Source organism: Trachemys scripta, chromosome 13, assembly GCF_013100865.1.
Source record: "Trachemys scripta elegans isolate TJP31775 chromosome 13, CAS_Tse_1.0, whole genome shotgun sequence".
In the NCBI taxonomy this organism is placed as follows: Eukaryota; Metazoa; Chordata; order Testudines; family Emydidae; genus Trachemys; species Trachemys scripta.
This window is the reverse complement of record NC_048310.1, coordinates 7,048,130-7,064,901: the sequence shown is the minus strand read 5'-3', so window position 1 is coordinate 7,064,901 and position 16,772 is coordinate 7,048,130. Positions and strand designations below refer to the sequence as shown.

The window sequence follows — 16,772 nt, the reverse complement described above, 5'->3', positions numbered from 1 at the left end:
TGTCCTATTATCTATCCCTTTCTTAATTATTCCCAGCATTCTGTTTGCTTTTTTGACTGCCGCTGCACATTGAGTGGATGTTTTCAGAGAACTATCCATAATGGCTCCAAGATCTCTTTCTTGAGTGGTAACAGCTAATTTAGACCTCATCATTTTATATGTGTAGTTGGGGTTATACTTTCCAATGTGCATTACTTTGCATTTATCAACATTAAATTTCATCTGCCATTTTGTTGCCCAGTCACCCAGTTTTGTGAGATCCTTTTGTAGCTCTTTGCAGTCTGCCTGGGTCTTAACTATCTTGAGTAGTTATGTAACATCTGCAAATTTTGCCACCTCACTGTTTACCCCTTTTTCCAGATCATTTATGAATATGTTGAATAGGACCGGTCCCAGAACAGACCCCTGCCAGATACCACTATTTATCTCTCTTCATTCTGAAAACTGACCATTTATACCTATCCTTTGTTTCCTATCTTTTAACCAGTTACCAATTCATGAGAGCACCTTCCCTCTTATCCCGTGGCAGCTTACTTTGAATAAGAGCCTTTGGTGAGGGACCTTGTCAAAGGCTTTCTGAAAATCTAAGTACACTATATCCATTGGATCCCCTTGGTCCACATGTTTGTTGACCCCCTCAAAGAATTCTAGTAGATTGGTGAGGCATGATTTCCCTTTACTAAAACCATGTTGACTCTTCCTCAGAAGGCATGCTCTCCCAACCCCCACCCCCCGTACCAGATTCAAACCAATTTAAAGGAGATCCGCTTTTGGATGTACACTGCATGACAGCACTATTTTGATTTTGATAGGGATTGAGGATATGATTAAATGATTAAAAGTCTAGAAAACATGACCTATGAGTAAGGCTAAGCTTTAGTCACAGGTATTTTTAGTAAAATTCATGGACAGGTCAAGGGCAATAAACAAAAAGTCACAGCCCCGTGACCTATCCACGACTTTTACTAAAAATACCTGTGACTAAATCTTACCTGCTAGGAAGGGGGCACTCCTGAAGACTACTGCTGGGGGGGGCAGTGCAGGTGACACTTCTGCTGGGCAGGCAGCCTGGGACCCCTTGCCGCTGGAGTGGGGGATGGCCCATGGCCCTGCTGCTGCTGCCACTCTGGGTGGGGGACAGCCCAGGGCCCCACCGGGGCCACTGCTCCAGGACAGTGCCGGGGACCAGCTGCTGGGGCTGTCAGAGCAGCGGCCGGTGCGGCTGGCCCCGGGGCTTCCCCTGCTGCTGGGGGGGTCCTGGGGTCAGCCACACCAGCGCAGCTGCACCAGAAGCTGTGACCTCCGTGAATGATTCCAGCCTTACCCATGAGGGAAGATTGAAAAAATTGGATTTGTTTAGGCTGGGGAAGAGAAGTCTGGGGGAAGGGGGACATAACAGTTTTTAAGTACATAAAAGGTTGTTACAAGGAGGAGGCAGAAAAATTGTTCTCTTTAACCTCTGGGCAAGAAGCAATGGGCTTAAATTGCAGCGGTTTAGGTTGGACATTAGGAAAAACTTCCTGACTGTCAGGATAGTTAAGCACTGGAACAAATTGCCCAGGGAGGCTGTGGAATCTCCGTCACTGGAGATTTTTAAAAGCAGGTTAGACAATCACCTGTCAGGGATGGTCTAGATAATATTTAGTCCTGCCTTGAGTGCAGAGAACTGGATTAGATGACCTCTTGTGATCCCTTCCAGTGCTACAATTCTATGATTCTATATGTTCACTAGTGAATACTGATCTGCAATTACTTGGTTCAGCCACAACGTGAGCATTCTGAATCCACATACCTGCCGAACAAAGAACTTTATTCTGGCAGCTAAGAACTCCTTGAGGGAACCATGGCAATTAACTAATTTGCTAATCTAATAACCCACTTCAAAACAACCTGATTCAGGGATAGACTCCAGTAAAATGAGGCATTCTGTTGCCAATGCAAACACCTTAAGTGTCTCACTTGTGCTCAGCCTGAGGGTTACAAATAAGTCCAAGGTGGATTGTGACCATTCTCTCTTTCCTTATGGCTAGAGGGGAGGTTGGCATGTGATGGGATGTAGAAACCCCCAACCAGGCAAGGAAAGGTTAAAACAGCTTTGAACTCTGGCAGCCCCGCCCTGCCACACCTACTAGGCATGCCAGTTTTGAAGGAGGAGCCTTAAAAGGGAGAAGCTAAATCCAGAAGGGCCCAGCCTGGGAGGTGGACAGACCTCTCCCCGTTAGCTCCCAGTCAGGAGTGCTGAGGTGGGACGGAGCTGCCTGGGGGTCCTGTGAGCGCTTCACAATAGCCCTGAGACCCGGAGCCGAGCCATGGCTCGTCACATATCTCCCAACAGGAGGAGCCCAAGAAAGGACATGTTTGGACTATTCTGATATTGTGCTTTTCCTTTGGTGCCTTTCCTCCAAGGCCTGCAGAGGGCTGGGAAAGAAGGCCTGAGGCAGGCTGCAGTAGGACATAGCCCAGGGAAGAAAGAGAAGGTCTGAAGAAACAGACCTTCATCACCAGCTACAGGGGCCCAGGGCTGGAACCCATGGTAGAGGGAGGTGCCGAGTTCCCCTGCAGGCCACCAGGGAACAGTTTGGAGAAAGCTCCAGACAATGGTCATAAGGACTAGCAGACCTCGGGTTAGGCTGGTGAGCAGGCTGCTAGACTGTTACTGGGCTGGACTGGACTCTGACTTACCCCGAAAGCGGTGAGAGTCCAGTCACAAGACGAGGGGATCTCCACCAGACCTGCACAGCCGGTCAGCGGGGCTTCAGCATGGGAATTTCCTTTCACCTGGATTTAAAGAATGACCCCGTCTTTCCCCCCTCTTCCTTGCTTGCCTTCTCACCTTTTACACATGTACAATCGGAGGCCAATACAGACAATGTTTGCCAGGTCAGAAGGGGCTGCCTTCCAGTTACACACTGGTTGGCCAGTCAGAATGCCAGGATTGTTTTTGTACGAGGGTGTTTGGGGCTGTGTTTGGGATGACGGGATCTGCCCCATGCCTCCTCTGTTTTAAACGCAGCAGTAAGGGAAGGACCCAGATAAAGGGATATGGGAAAACTGACTCCTTCTGAGGGGGGCCTGAAGTTTTAAGCAGCCAATGAGCCTGGTGGTTGCCATGGCAACAGTGATGATCTTCCACACTGAGGCTGGCTATGGACCAGCACTTTAACTCAAGGCGGCTCTGGCCAACCCTGTCTCCATGCCTAGGAGAGATCACAGCACGGGAGCCAAAAGGTACATACCAGCCTTTGTCCTAAGGCCTGTGGGAACAGCAGGCTGGTTCCCCGCTCCCTCTTCCTCCTGCTGAATTCAGCTGGGAATATTTGTGTCTGACAATGATATGGCAGTTTGCCCCCAGGGCTGACTCAGCCCTCAATTGGAGCTCAGAAAGTTAGGCAAACCTGAGAACAGCAATGCATTCTTCCCTCAAGGATGTGCCTTCTTTGCATCCGGGAGCTGCAAAGACAAGTGACAGATGCATTAGTGCCTGTGTTAGAATGTAATGCTGTACAAACAGAGGATGTTTAGTGACTGTTGCTGCGATTCTTTGGATGTTGTTTTCCATTGAGATTTCCTTGCTGGTTCAGGCCTGAAAGAATTAAAAAAAAAAAAAAAAAAAAAAGTCAAAACCTGTCTATATTAGGGCTGTTTGTACTTCTGCTTTCAAATTGGGGAATGCCGCATGTTCCACTGGTGCAATGCATCTACGCTGGCTTAGCTCTATGGGTGTCAATATCCCCTCATGGGGTCTTCAGTCAAAACAGGGACAGTTCAGCTGGTTTTGTTACAAAATCGTAAAGGTGAAGCTATGCACTTTTTGATGTGGTTTTGATGTGAAAGCACACGCAGGGCTGTGGGCTCATTCAAAGCCTACACCAGGCTTGCTTGGAGCCAGTGGGAGTTTTGGAATGTGAAAAGAATTCAGGATCCAACCCTAAATCATTGAAGTCGGCAGCATATGCAGCCAAACTAAATGCTACACATGTCCAAACAGGCTGAGTTATGACTGCTCTGGGAACTATAACTTGGTCTTTTTGTGCATTTAAAATCTCTACCGTAATGCTGCACTGATGTGTGTGGGGGAGGTGGGTTGTATTTAATATAGACTATATAGATCTGCAGCGTATGGCACATTCACCACTGCTCGGGTTTCTCAGAACTTTTATGCCTCGGCCTCTTTTTTAGGGTTGCTGGTGATTTCTTCCCCAACGTTTTGCCTCCTGTTTACGGACGCTTTGTAACATGCTGCTTTTGACGGAGTTGTGGAAGCATGTATGGAAGGGGTGTATTTGCAAGGGTGTGCATGCAAGCGGTGTGAGCGTGTAGGGCTCTCCACCCCCGCCTCTGCAAAAGGCTGTGAGTAGGAAGCAGGTGGAATGCCTGTATTTCACATTTACTCTTTAAGTATCCGAGCCGACCATTGTATGCACAACGAAACCTGCTCTCCCCAAACCACAAGAGCGAGTCGGAAAGTAAGACAGGCCACCACTTGCAACTAGCTCTTTCCAGTTCCTGTTCAGACTTCTGAACAAAGCGCTGGGGCATTGCTGTCTGGTGCATTGAATCTGCAGCACAGAAGGGTGTGTTTGTTGCCCTGTTCCAACGCAGTCTCCACACTGTCGTTGTGAATAATAATACTTACTGCTCCGGGTAAGGCTGTACGTTGCCAGCCCTTGCTTTACAGACACTCATCTCACCACATTCCCATGTGAGTTGGGAATTTTCACCCCTCCACAGCCTGGAAGGTGCCTGCTAAACCTTTTCTCTTTATATCCCCATACACACCCCTCTATCTATCTTAGGGTTCTATCCTGCCACCCATCACTGTGGTATCTGAGCATCTTCCAGGTGAAAGCAACAGCAACAACAAAGTCTCTGGTGCGTTTCATGACACCACTGGCACGTCTCCCTATTCGGGGTCTAACCTCTGCTCGCAGCGTAGATATTTTGGTGAGCAGGGGTTTAGGGGTGAAAGGGAGTGGCATGCTGTTGAGAACAAAGGTTCCCCCCCATCTTCCTCTCCTGTTTATTCTGTGGGGGCTTTGGGGAGCGAATAGAGGAGGCTGCTTTCCAGATACAACAGCCTCTCCTTAAAGTGCTCTGTTAACACCACACAGCCTCCTGGGCTGCTGCCATGAGGCGCCTCCCCTTCCCCCTCCCTGTAACAAGCTGCCACTTCTGCTACATAGAGGCTGCAGCCTGCTGGAGTTGTTATGCTGCTAATTGTGGGGGTGAGGGGGGGCAGGGTTGGCATCTCTGGCGCCTTCCAATCAATTACAGCCTCCTGGGAGTGAAACCAGAGCCCATCCAGGAGCTGCGCAGCGGCCATGGACTCCATAGTCCAATGCCCAGCTCTCTGTAACCCTTTGGCTGCTGGCACCGCCCCCACGGTTCCCATCCAGTCATGTGCTGTTGGGATTTGCTGTAACCTCTGGGGTCAGTGCATGTGGGGGTCACATCTCTTATTAGCTGGGGAGGCTCTGGGTGCATGGGTGAGCAACGGAGCAGCTAGCAAAGGCACCTTGCAGCAGGCTGTACTGCCTGCAAGAGCCCATCTGGAAGCAGTTTTTTCCCTTCCTCTCAGAGCTCTAGCTGTTGCGCTGTTAATTGTGCTGTCTGTGGGATGGAGGAGGAGGAGGAGAGGAGTGTGTGCAAAGGGATGTTCTAGTAGTGCATGCCACCCCCACCCTGCCAGCAGTTCCTTGTGGCTTGTAATGCTTCTGAAAGATGACTGGGGGATGGGGAGGAGACAGAAGGAACTGGGGCTGAGGATATAGGCTAAGCGTCTAGATTTCCTGAAGCCAAGTATTTCCTGTCTGCGTTGTCTTAGAGAGACAAGGCGGGTGACACAAGGTGTCTTAATCAGTTGCTTGCTTGCCGGGTGCCCTCAAATAGCTTCATTAGACGTGACAGGTGGCTGGAAACATGCCTCCCTCTCCAGACGTTAATTACGTTGCAGTTGGTAAATAACATTCCAGTGCTGCTTACCTCCACCCTCTTTGCACTAAGGGGGCAAAGAAATGACAACCCCTGGGAGGGGAGATCAGCATTGTTTCATGAGCAAAGAGGGAAGCTGAATGCAGGTTAAGTTGAAAAAGTGGAACTTTAGTCAATTCTGTGGATTGCTCCGTCCACATGGCTGAGTTGCTTCCTGCCCAATTCTCCACATTCCTTGTTCTGCACTCAATAACAGACATTCCAGGGAACATGGGCCCTCTGATTCCAGTTCCACTGATCGTGATACGTTCCCCCTATTTTTCAAACATTAAAAACAAAGAATTGGCGACCAGACCCCCATCCCGAGTCCCTTCGGCCTCAGGTTGCTAGATAGCTGAGTTGGAGGCTCATCTTTACCACAGACTCAGCTGGTCACATAGTCTTTGAGCTAGAATGGTCTCCTCAACAGGCAACTGCATCACAAGTCAGGATCTCTGTCTCCAAGTCTAGCAAGCTTGTGAAATCTCCTCCCTCCCTGTGGGGTTGGCCTCCAGATGGTTCTGTCTCTCTCTGATCCACGGTGATCTCTGTAGACTCTCTCCAGATGCTGGGTCTGTTGACTCGTAAGTCCCTCCTGTTCTTTGGATCACCTGTCCCTCCGGCATAGTCACCTCCTATGATTTAGGTGACACTGCACCCCTCAGCACTCCTTTGGTCCACTCCTTCTGGTGTCTAATCATAGAACTGGAAGGGACCTCGAGAGGTCATCTAGTCCAGTCCCCTGCACTTAAGGCAGGACTAAGAATCTAGACCATCCCTGACAGGTGTTTGTCTAACCTGCTCTTAAAAATCCCCAATGATGGAGATTCCACAACCTCCCTGGGCAATTTATTCCAGTGCTTAACCACCCTGACAGGTAGTAAGTTTTTCCTAATGTCCAACCTAAACCTCACTTGCTGCAATTTAAGCCCATTGCTTCTTGTCCTATCCTCAGAGGTTAAGAAAAACAATTTTTCTTCCTCCTCCTTGTAACAACCTTTTACATACTTGAAAACTGTTATGTTCCCTCTCAGGCTTCTCTTTTCAGGACTAAACAAACCCAATTTTTTCAATCTTCCCTCATAGGTCATGTTTTCTAGACCTTTAATCATTTTTGTTGCTCTTCTCTGGACTCTCTCCAATTTGATCACATCCTTCCTGAAATGTGGTGCCCAGAACTGGACACAATACTCCAGTTGAGGCCTAATCAGAGCAGAGTAGAGTGGAAGAATTACTTCTCGTGTCTTGCTTACAACACTCCTGCTAATACATCCCAGAATTATGTCCACTTTTTTTGCAACAGCGTTACACTGTTGATTCATATTTAGCTTGTGGTCCACTATGACCCCCAGATCCCTTTCCACAGTACTCCGTCATAGGCAGTCATTTCCCATTTTGTATGCATGCAACTGATTGTTCCTTCCTAAATGGAGTACTTTGCATTTGTCCTTATTGAATTTCATCCTGTTACTTCAGACCATTTCTCCAGTTTGTTCAGATCATTTTGAATTTTAATCCTATCCTCTAAAACACTTGGAACCCCTCCCATCTTGGTATCGTCCTCAAACTTTATAAGTGTACTCTCTATGCCATTATCTAAATCATTGCTGAAGATATTAAACAGAACTGGACCCAGAACTGATCCCTGCAGGACCCCACTTGTTATGCCCTTCCAATATGTCTGTGAACCACTGATAACTAGTCTCTGGGAATGGTTTTCCAACCAGTTATGCACCCACCTTATAGTTGCTCCATCTAGGTTGCATTTCCCTAGTTTATTTACGAGAAGGTCATGCAGTACAGTATCAAAAGCTTTACTAAAATCAAGATATACTACGTCTACCACGTCCCCCGTATCCACAAAGCTTGTTACCCTGTCAGAGAAAGCTATCAGGTTGGTTTAACATGATTTGTTTTTGACAAATCCATGCTGCCTGTTACTTATCACCTTATTATCTTCCAGATGTTTGCAAATTAATTGCTTAATTATTTGCTCCATTATCTTTCTGGATACAGAAGTTAAGCTGACTGGTCTGTAATTCCCTGGGTTGTCCTTATTTCCCTTTATATAGATGGGCACGATATTTGCCCTTTTCCAGTCTTCTGGAAACTCTCCCATCTTCCATGACTTCTCAAAGATAATCGCTAATGGCTCAGATATCTCCTCAGTCAGCTCCTTGAGTATTCTAGGATGCATTACATCAGGCCCTGGTGACTTGAAGACATCTAATTTGTCTAAGTAATTTTTAACTTGTTCTTTTTCTGTTTTAGGCTCTAATCCTACATCATTTTCACTGGCATTCACTATGTTAGATGGCAAATCACCACCAATCTTTTTGGTGAAAATCGAAACAAAGAAGTCATTAAGCACCTCTGCCATTTCCACATTTTCTGTTATTATTTCCCCCCCCCCCCCATTGATTAACAGGCCTAACCCGTCCTTGGTCTTCCTCTTGCGTCTAACGTATTTGTAGAATGCTTTCTTGTTAGCCTTTATGTCTCTAGCTAGTTTGATCTCATTTTGTGCCTTGGCATTTCTAATTTTGTCCCTACATACTTGTGTTGTTTGTTTATATTCATCCTTTGTAATTTGACCTAGTTTCCACTTTTTGTAGGACTCTTTTTTTTTGAGTTTTAGATCACTGAAGATCTCCTGGTTAAGCCAGGGTGGTCTCTTGCCATACTTCCTATCTTTCCTACGCAGTGGGATCATTTGCTCTTGTGCCCTTAATAATGTCTCTTTGAAAAACTGCCAACTGTCTTCAATTGTTTTTTCCCTTAGATTTGCTTCCCCTGGGATCTTACCTACCAACTCCCTGAGTTTACTAAAGTCTGCCTTCTTGAAATCCATTGTTTTTATTTTGCTGTTCTCCCTCCTACCATTCCTTAGAATCATGAACTCTATCATTTCATGATCACTTTCACCGAAGCTGCCTTCCACTTTCAAATTCTTAACCAGTTCCTCCCTATTTGTCTAAATCAAATCTAGAACAGCCTTCCCCCAGTAGCTTTCTCCACCTTCTGAAATAAAAAACTGTCTCCCATACATCTGTTATTTTCCCAACAGATGTCTGGGTAGTTGAAGTCCCCCATCACCACCAAATCCTGTGCTTTGGATGATTTAGTTAGCTTTAAAAAAAAGCCTCATCCACCTCTTCTTCCTGGTTAGGTGGTCTGTGGTAGACCCTGACATCACCCTTGTTTTTTACCTCTTTTATCCTTACCCAGAGACTTGCAACAAGTCCGTCTCCTATTTCCATCTCAACCTCAGTTCAAGTGTGTACATTTTTAATATACAAGGCAACACCTCCTCCCTTTTTTCCCTGCCGGTCCTTCCTGAGCAATCTGTACCCTTCTATACCAATATTCCAGTCATATGTATTATCCCACCAAGTTTCTGTGATGCCAACTATGTCATAGTTGTGTTTATTTACTAGCATTTCGAGTTCTTCCTGGTTATTCCTCATACTTCTCGCATTAATATACAAATGTATAAGATACTGATTTGATTCCCCATCCCCACCCCAGTTCTGTCTTGTCTCTCCTTTATCCCTGCTGTAACAGCCCATGCTTCCCCCAAATTCAGACCCTTCTCCCAGATCTCCATGTTCTTGACTTACCTGTGGGCTTTGGTCTCCTGCCCCCTTTGAACCTAGTTTAAAGCCCTCCTCACTAGGTTAGCTAGTCTGTATCCAAATATGATCTTACCCTTCCTCGATAGGTGGACCCCATCTCTGCTTAGCAGTCCTTCCTGGAACAGCATCCCGTGGTCAAGGAAGCCAAAGCCGTCCTGGTGACACCATCCTCGCAGCCAGGCATTCACCTCCAGGATGCATCTGTCTCTGCCTAGCCCCTACCCTTGACTGGAAGGATCGAAGAGATCACCACCTGCGCTCCCAACTCCTTCACCCGGACTCCTTCGTACACCAAACAATCCTCACAGGAGGGCCTGTCGGTCCTGGACTCACCTGTTGTTTTCTAGTGCCAGATTTTTCTGATCATTGGCCATCTCCTCTTGTTAGTGCCTCCATCCTTCTGGTTGCAGCAGATTTTCCCTTTCTCGTTGGGGTCCTTCATCCCCTCAGTGCCTGTGCTGGACTGTTTCGGCACCCCTGTAATGGGATATTCCTCTGTTTCTTGTGTAACAGTCTCTTAGCTGTTTTCACGGCTGATTCCATTACTCTGTGGCATGCTGGAGAGGAGGTGTGGTGGGGCAAACTCCCCATCTGCACTGAATTCTCCCAAGGCAAATGGGGGTCTGTTGTGGATGAATACAGTGTCCAGAATGCCGCATCTCAAAAAGTGCTCCCGTCACTGACTTGCTTTTTGTATCAGGCAGGGCATCAACCTCCCCAAAATTTGAAGAATTGTCCACTGTAATCAAGTACTGGTTTTTACATTGAAGGTAAGTCAGTCCACTCCCATCTTTCCCTGTGATCAGGTGGGCAGCTGATGGAAAACAGTCTCTTTCTGCTGGCAGTTATCACACATCTTGCAGGTGTCCCACCCTTCTATCAAGGAGTGGAGCTGTGTATTCATTCCTGGCCAGTCAACACCCTCTCGAGCCTGTCTAAGACAACTGCCAATTCCCAGGGGTGAAGCATGTCTTTTTTTGCATGGCATGCCTGTGGAATGGGGCAGGGACAACAGCTCAATCCTGCACACTCAGCGCATCTTGAATTTGAAAAGCAGCTGCGAGATCCTGCGAGAACTACAGCCTGTCCTTTCTCTGACGCACCACGCTGGAATGCAAGTGGCTCTCTGGGCTGCAGTGCTTCAGGACAGCAGCATCGGTTATCATTTGTTCCAGTGTATTGAACGCTTGCCGATGGGAGTCTGCCAAGGCCCTCTCACCATCCTGCCTTGTGAGCTGAGGTATGGGTTCCACTATTGCAGCCAAATGTGGACAGAAAATTTATCATAGAATCATAGAAATGTCGGGCTGGAAGGGACCTTGAGAAGTCATCAAGTGCAGCCCCTTGTGCTGAGGCAGGACCAAGTAAACCTAGACCATCTCTGACAGGTGTTGGTCCAGCTTGGTCTTCAAAACCTCCAAAGATGAGGCTTCTACAACCTCCCTTGGAACCTATTCCAAAGTTTAACTACTCTGATCATTAGAACATTTTCTAATATCTAACCTAAATCTCCTTTGCTGCAGATTAAGCCCATTACTTCTTAGCCTGTCTTCAGTGGACATGGAGAACAATTGATCCCAGTCCTCTTTATAACAGCCATTAACATAGAATCATAGAATATCAGGGTTGGAAGGGACCTCAGGAGGTCATCTGGTCCAACCACCGGCTCAAAGCAGGACCAATCCCCAGGCAGATTTTTGCCCCAGATCCCTAAATGGCCCCCTCAAGGATTGAACTCACAACCCTGGGTTTAGCAGGCCAATGCTCAAACCACTGATTGGAAGACAGTTCTCAGGTTCCTCCTCAGTTTTCTTTTCTCAAGACTAAACATGCCCAGTTTTTTAACTTTTCCTTATAGATCAGGTTTTCTAAATCTTTTATCATGTTAGTTGCTCTCCTCTGGACTCTCTTCAATTTGTCCACATCTTTCCTGAAGTGTGGCATCCAGAATTGGACACAGTACTCCAGCGGAGGCCGCACCACTGCTGAATAAAGTGGGACAATTACCTCCTTTGTCTTACCTATAGCACTCCTGTTAACATCTCCCAGCAGAATACTGTATTAGCCTTTTTCGCAGTTGTATCGTATTGTGGACTCATATTCAATTTGTGATCCACTGTAACCCCCAGGTCCGTCTCAGCAGTACTGGTTATTCCCCATTTTGTAGCTGTGCATTTGAGTTTTCCTTCCTAAGTGAACACTTTGCACTTATTTTATTGTCTTTCATCTTGTTGATATCAGACCAATTTTCTAATTTGTCAAGGTCATTTTTAATGCTAATCCTGTCCTGCAAAGTGCTTGCATTCCAGCTTGATGTCATCTGCAAATTTTATAAGCATACTCTCCACCCCAGGATCCAAGTCATTTATGAAAACATTGTACAGTACCGGGCCCAGGGCTGACCCACGTGGGACCCTACTAGATACGTCTTCCCAGTTTGAGACTGAACCATTGATAATTACTCTTTGAGTACAGCCTTTCAACCAGTTGTGCACCCACTTAATAGAAATTTCATCTAGACCCACACCTTTTAACTCCTAATCCTGGTCCCACACCTACGAACTCAAAGCCATTGTTCCTCCCACTTATAGTCCTGCCGCCAGAGAGAAAGACTGAGATGCGGATGAGGTTTTGAGGTGCAGTCAGAGTGGACTGCAAGCCTAAGCTGCATTTTTAGGTAGAATTCTTACTGTAAGAATTACACTCCACTTGCAGTTCGCACTTCAAATAAGGCATGTCCCTCAGCTGGGCCAGGGTGTTAGCCATTGCATTTTTCATGATGAGCCTTTGTAGACAGAGGCATGATATTTATGTACAAGGATTTAGAACTGGACTGAGCAGACAGGATCCTTGGGGCAGGGGAGAAGGTGATAACATCCCTTGAGTCTGTACTGTAGCATCAGAGGAGGAAAAGGGTTGAGAACTGGTGACGTACACCCAACAGGTCTATCCTGGAAGCACACACACTCCTTGCCCCGTGTCTGCTCTGCTCATTCCCCTGGTTGTAAAGCTGCGAGCTTTTCTGGAATAGATTCTGCCTGTGCTGTGAATTAATGCCCATTAGCACTTCCTCCCTCCTCTAACAGTTATTCCCTGAAAGGCTGGCAGATCTCTGGGAAGCCAGTTTACAGGGTGTGAGCCTCTGGGAGCAGCTGGGAAATGTTCACAGCACAGGAGTCATGGGGGAGAAGAACAGCTGTGAAGAAGATCGGGAGGGATGGCGGGAGTAAAATGCAAGAGGGATGGATGGTCTGATGGGTCTACTGGCAGCTCAGTGCAAGGGGTCTGAATTCAGTTCCCCACCCTGCAACCGCTTCCCCAGGACCAGTAGACTCTGGGAGTATTAGGAAAGTGGCCTGCTGAGTCCTAGGTTGCTTCTGAAGTGGGCAGAGTAGCTCATGTTGCTCTGGAGAACCTCCTCCAGCAGAGCCAGGAACAATGGAAGCCAGTGCTGGAGAAAGAAGCATCCAGTGTCCTCAGTCATAGAAGGGCGGGTGGAATCCCAGATGAGTTCACACACTACCCTAAAGCCACTGCAGGGAGATCATCAACAGTGCGGAGCTGAATGGGGCAAGCGCCCTGACTTCACTGGAGTTACACCAGGGATGGCTCTGACCCCTGGATCTATAGCATAGTCTATAATGGTCGTGTGTATGTTTCCCCTTCATGGAATCTCTCTTCCCGCCCCAGAGGCAGGGGACACTGTAAAGAGAAGGAATGAACTACAGTTATTCATCAAAAGGGCTGAAGAGGGGTACGGGCATTTGGCGGACGACGGGCTGCTCATTGGAAGGTACCCAGGAGATGGCTGCAGGGACTGGGCAGGCACTAGGTGACAGAAGCATGGTGCGTGGGCCTGGCAGGTATCTGCAGGCCGGGTAGGGCGGTGTGACCAGGCTTGGGAGCTTCCTGCTTTCTCCTTCCCCTCCCCGCAAAGGTGCATTTGAATTAGCTGCTCCTGCAGTCGGAGGAAGCCAGATGGCTGGAGATGGAAGTCAGGCAATCTGCAGTGGCTATTAATAATTCAGGTCCAGTTTGCACCCTCTAGTGCGCGTGCGGAGATGATAAAGCTGCCATCTCAATCAATCCTCAGTCGCTTCCAGACAGAACCTGAGAACAGAAGGGCTGCTACTGAGCATTGCCGTAGGCAGGCAAAAGCCTTCCCAATGGCTGTCTGGAGCTACCCATTCTAAGCAGGTACCTGCTGCAGTGTTTCTCTTTCGTTAGCTGGTTTCTTGGATAATCAGATACCCTTTGGAGAGGGTTACGTCATGGACACGGCCTTCACCCTACTCCCTTCTGCTGAGGGATTCATTTACCAGCTCTGAGCAGAGACTTTTGCTTTTCATTTTTTGGTGCTTGTAGGTTGGATGTATTTAAGGCCAGATTCTGCTCTCACGTACGCTGGTGTAAATACAGAGTAACCCCACTGAAGTCAGTGGGGTAAGGACTTGTCTATATGGGACCATTGACCAGAATGTCTATTTCAGAGCAGATAGATCTCTATGTGGAAACTCTTACTCCAGAATAAGAGTGTTCCCATGGAGAGTTATTCTGTAATAGCTATTGCACTTTAGGTTTACACTCTACCTTAATCCAGAATAGCTTCTCCATATAGACGAGCTCTAATAGTTAGATTGTCCTCTCAGTTACATTAATGTAAATCTGGAGGAATCCACTGAAGTCAATGGAGTAGGAGTTGGGTTCTGCTCTCAGAATACACCAGTATAAATCTGGACTAACTCCACTGAAGTTGGATATTTCCTCTCCGTCTTCCCCCTTTCATTGTTTATTTTCAAGAGATAACTGCAGGAAAACTGGCTTTGGGTTTGGATCCTACAAGCTTCTCTGCACCTGTTGCTTCTTCCCTCTTGAAGGCATCGCTGTTATCCCATGGCAACAAACTGTGATATCCTACAGATGATTATGACTTCAAAAGGGAAGGTGGCTGTCTAGTGAAAGGGGAGTGGCTTACTGACTGAGGCATGGGACAGTGGCCTGCACATAGGACTGGGAACCAGGAATCTTGTCTAAATTGTCTCAAGATCGTCAATTTCTCAAAGAAGGGATTGTATCTTCCTTTATGTTATGGACAGCACTAAGCACATAGTCAGGGCTTAATAAATAACACTAACCACCCTGGCTCTTGCAATGAGTTCCTTCTGTAGCATTAGACAACTCATTTCACAGCTCTGGGTCAATTTTCCAATCTGTAAAATAGTATTCTCCTACCTCACAGGGCCATCAAGAGTCGGCAATATTTGAAATCACACTGACAATGAAAAGCCCTATATAAATGCCAAATTTTAAGCAACAGGATCAGATGAGCTTGAAGGAACAAAACTATTTTCATGGACAAGCCAATAGAGAAGGACACAAAATTCAGACCTGGGTCAAGATCTGAACTTCCCCAAAGTTTGGGAGTGTTTAGGCCCTAGGAGTTAGACATGGAGCTGATCCCTGATGTTCCTGCAGTTAAGGAATTCAGGAGATCTGCTTTCTATTCCCAGCCACTGGCCTCTTATGTAGCCTTGGGCAAGTCACATCCCTGTTGGTGACTCAGTTTCCCCATCTGTAAAATTTGGATAATCATAGCGACGGTCCTTTGGAAAGCACTTTGACACCTAGTGGTTAAAAGCTCTGTATCAGAGCTAAGTGTTATTTGTATCTGACAGTCACTCAGGAGCTACGCCATAGAAAAATCTGCATAATCAATTACCAATAATGAACCAACAGCAGGAGAATACACCACTCCCACACCCCTGCTACAAAATGGCACCCTCACTGTCACATTAGCAGAGCTCTCCTGGTTTGGAGCACAGGTTTACCCAGCTAGAACCTCTTGGATGTGGATTTTTCCCCACAGTTCCCACTAGTTTGCCCAGAGAGTTGATAAATGTGATAGAACTTCTATTCAAGCGTTCCATACACAAAGGGTTTATGGCTGTTTCTACCCCTTTGTGTAGCTAGAACTCCTAAAAGTAGCACTGATCTTAAAATATGAAATCCAGCCACGTCCTAGGCTTACTTTTTGGTATTTCCAGGGGAAAGATATAGATATTAAAAGCCCTGGAAATGCAGCTTCTTAAATGTCCTTAAAAACATTTCTTACCGTTCATATCTAAGTGAATATTCCTGTTGTTGTTTTTTTTAAAGAATTAAAAAAAAGCACGCAAAGCCCAGGGAATGGAGAGAGAAGATATTCTCCTCCCCTAGGAAGATAAAAATGCATTTTAAAAAACCCCAGCCTGATTACATATTGACCTAATAGATTAAATGAATGCAGTGGAGCCAGCCCTGGCCCCTTAGGAAAACTTGAGACAGTTCCTCATCTGCCATGATGAAGCCACTTGTTCCTTAACTGCTTAATTGCTGGTGAATATTGCGGGTCTGAACAAGCAGGAGACTCTGGCACGCTGCTGAAAATGCCAGTTACACTCTAAGCCAGACAGAATGCATCGATCATATTACTTAATGTCCCAGGTACATGCCGGCAGAATGCACCTGCCATAGTTCTTGGTAGGTCACATTCACTTCTTGCATCTTTGTCTCAAGCTTTAATTAAACCAGCAGCTTTTCATGGCTGGGACTGTGTCTTTGTACAGCACCTCGCACAATGGTCCTGGCTGGGCATTACAACTCTTAAATAACGGATACAGTTTTCAACTTGGGTGCTTAACTTTAAGAACCCAAAGTCACATGTAGGCAGGTGGCTTGATTTCAGAGATGATGGAAATTGGAATGACGGGTATTTGGCATCTATAAAAATTCAGCCACTTTTCTTATGTACTTACATATAGAGTTAAGTGCCTAACTTTAAGCACCCAAGTTTGCATATTTTGGCCCATAACAATAAGGAATCTAGGCTTCTTCTCTGTAAACAATGAGGCTCTGTTAAGATTCTTCTGAAAAAGTGACTGTCTGTTGCGAGTAATGACTCAGGTACTTTTTTTTTTATTTAATCGTTTAATTCAACTGAGCACAGCAGCGTTGGATGGAGCCACAAAGCCTTTGCTACAGGATCTGATACTTCAATACGCTACACAGCAAGAGACCAATGAGGGAGCTTCCCAACACTGCAGGTGCTTTGCACTCTCTTATGGGGAATTAATCTTAAATACCTGTTGCCAGGCAGGGGCTTGGTCTCAGCTTTCTAAGCCCTGAACA

The 16,772-nt window shown here is 46.6% G+C and overlaps 1 protein-coding gene and 1 long non-coding RNA gene across 3 annotated transcripts in view; one reads left to right on the top strand and one right to left on the bottom strand.

The window, feature by feature from the left end:
• JPH3 (junctophilin 3) overlaps positions 1 to 16,772 on the top strand; it is a 114,901-nt gene that overhangs the window by 59,781 nt on the left and 38,348 nt on the right. The window lies entirely within an intron of this gene.
• LOC117886688 overlaps positions 3,303 to 16,772 on the bottom strand; it is a 29,733-nt gene continuing 16,263 nt past the window's right edge. Inside the window, exon 3 of the long non-coding RNA XR_004648025.1 lies at positions 3,303 to 3,450. This is a non-coding gene — a long non-coding RNA (uncharacterized LOC117886688). The remainder of the gene's footprint in view (positions 3,451 to 16,772) is intronic.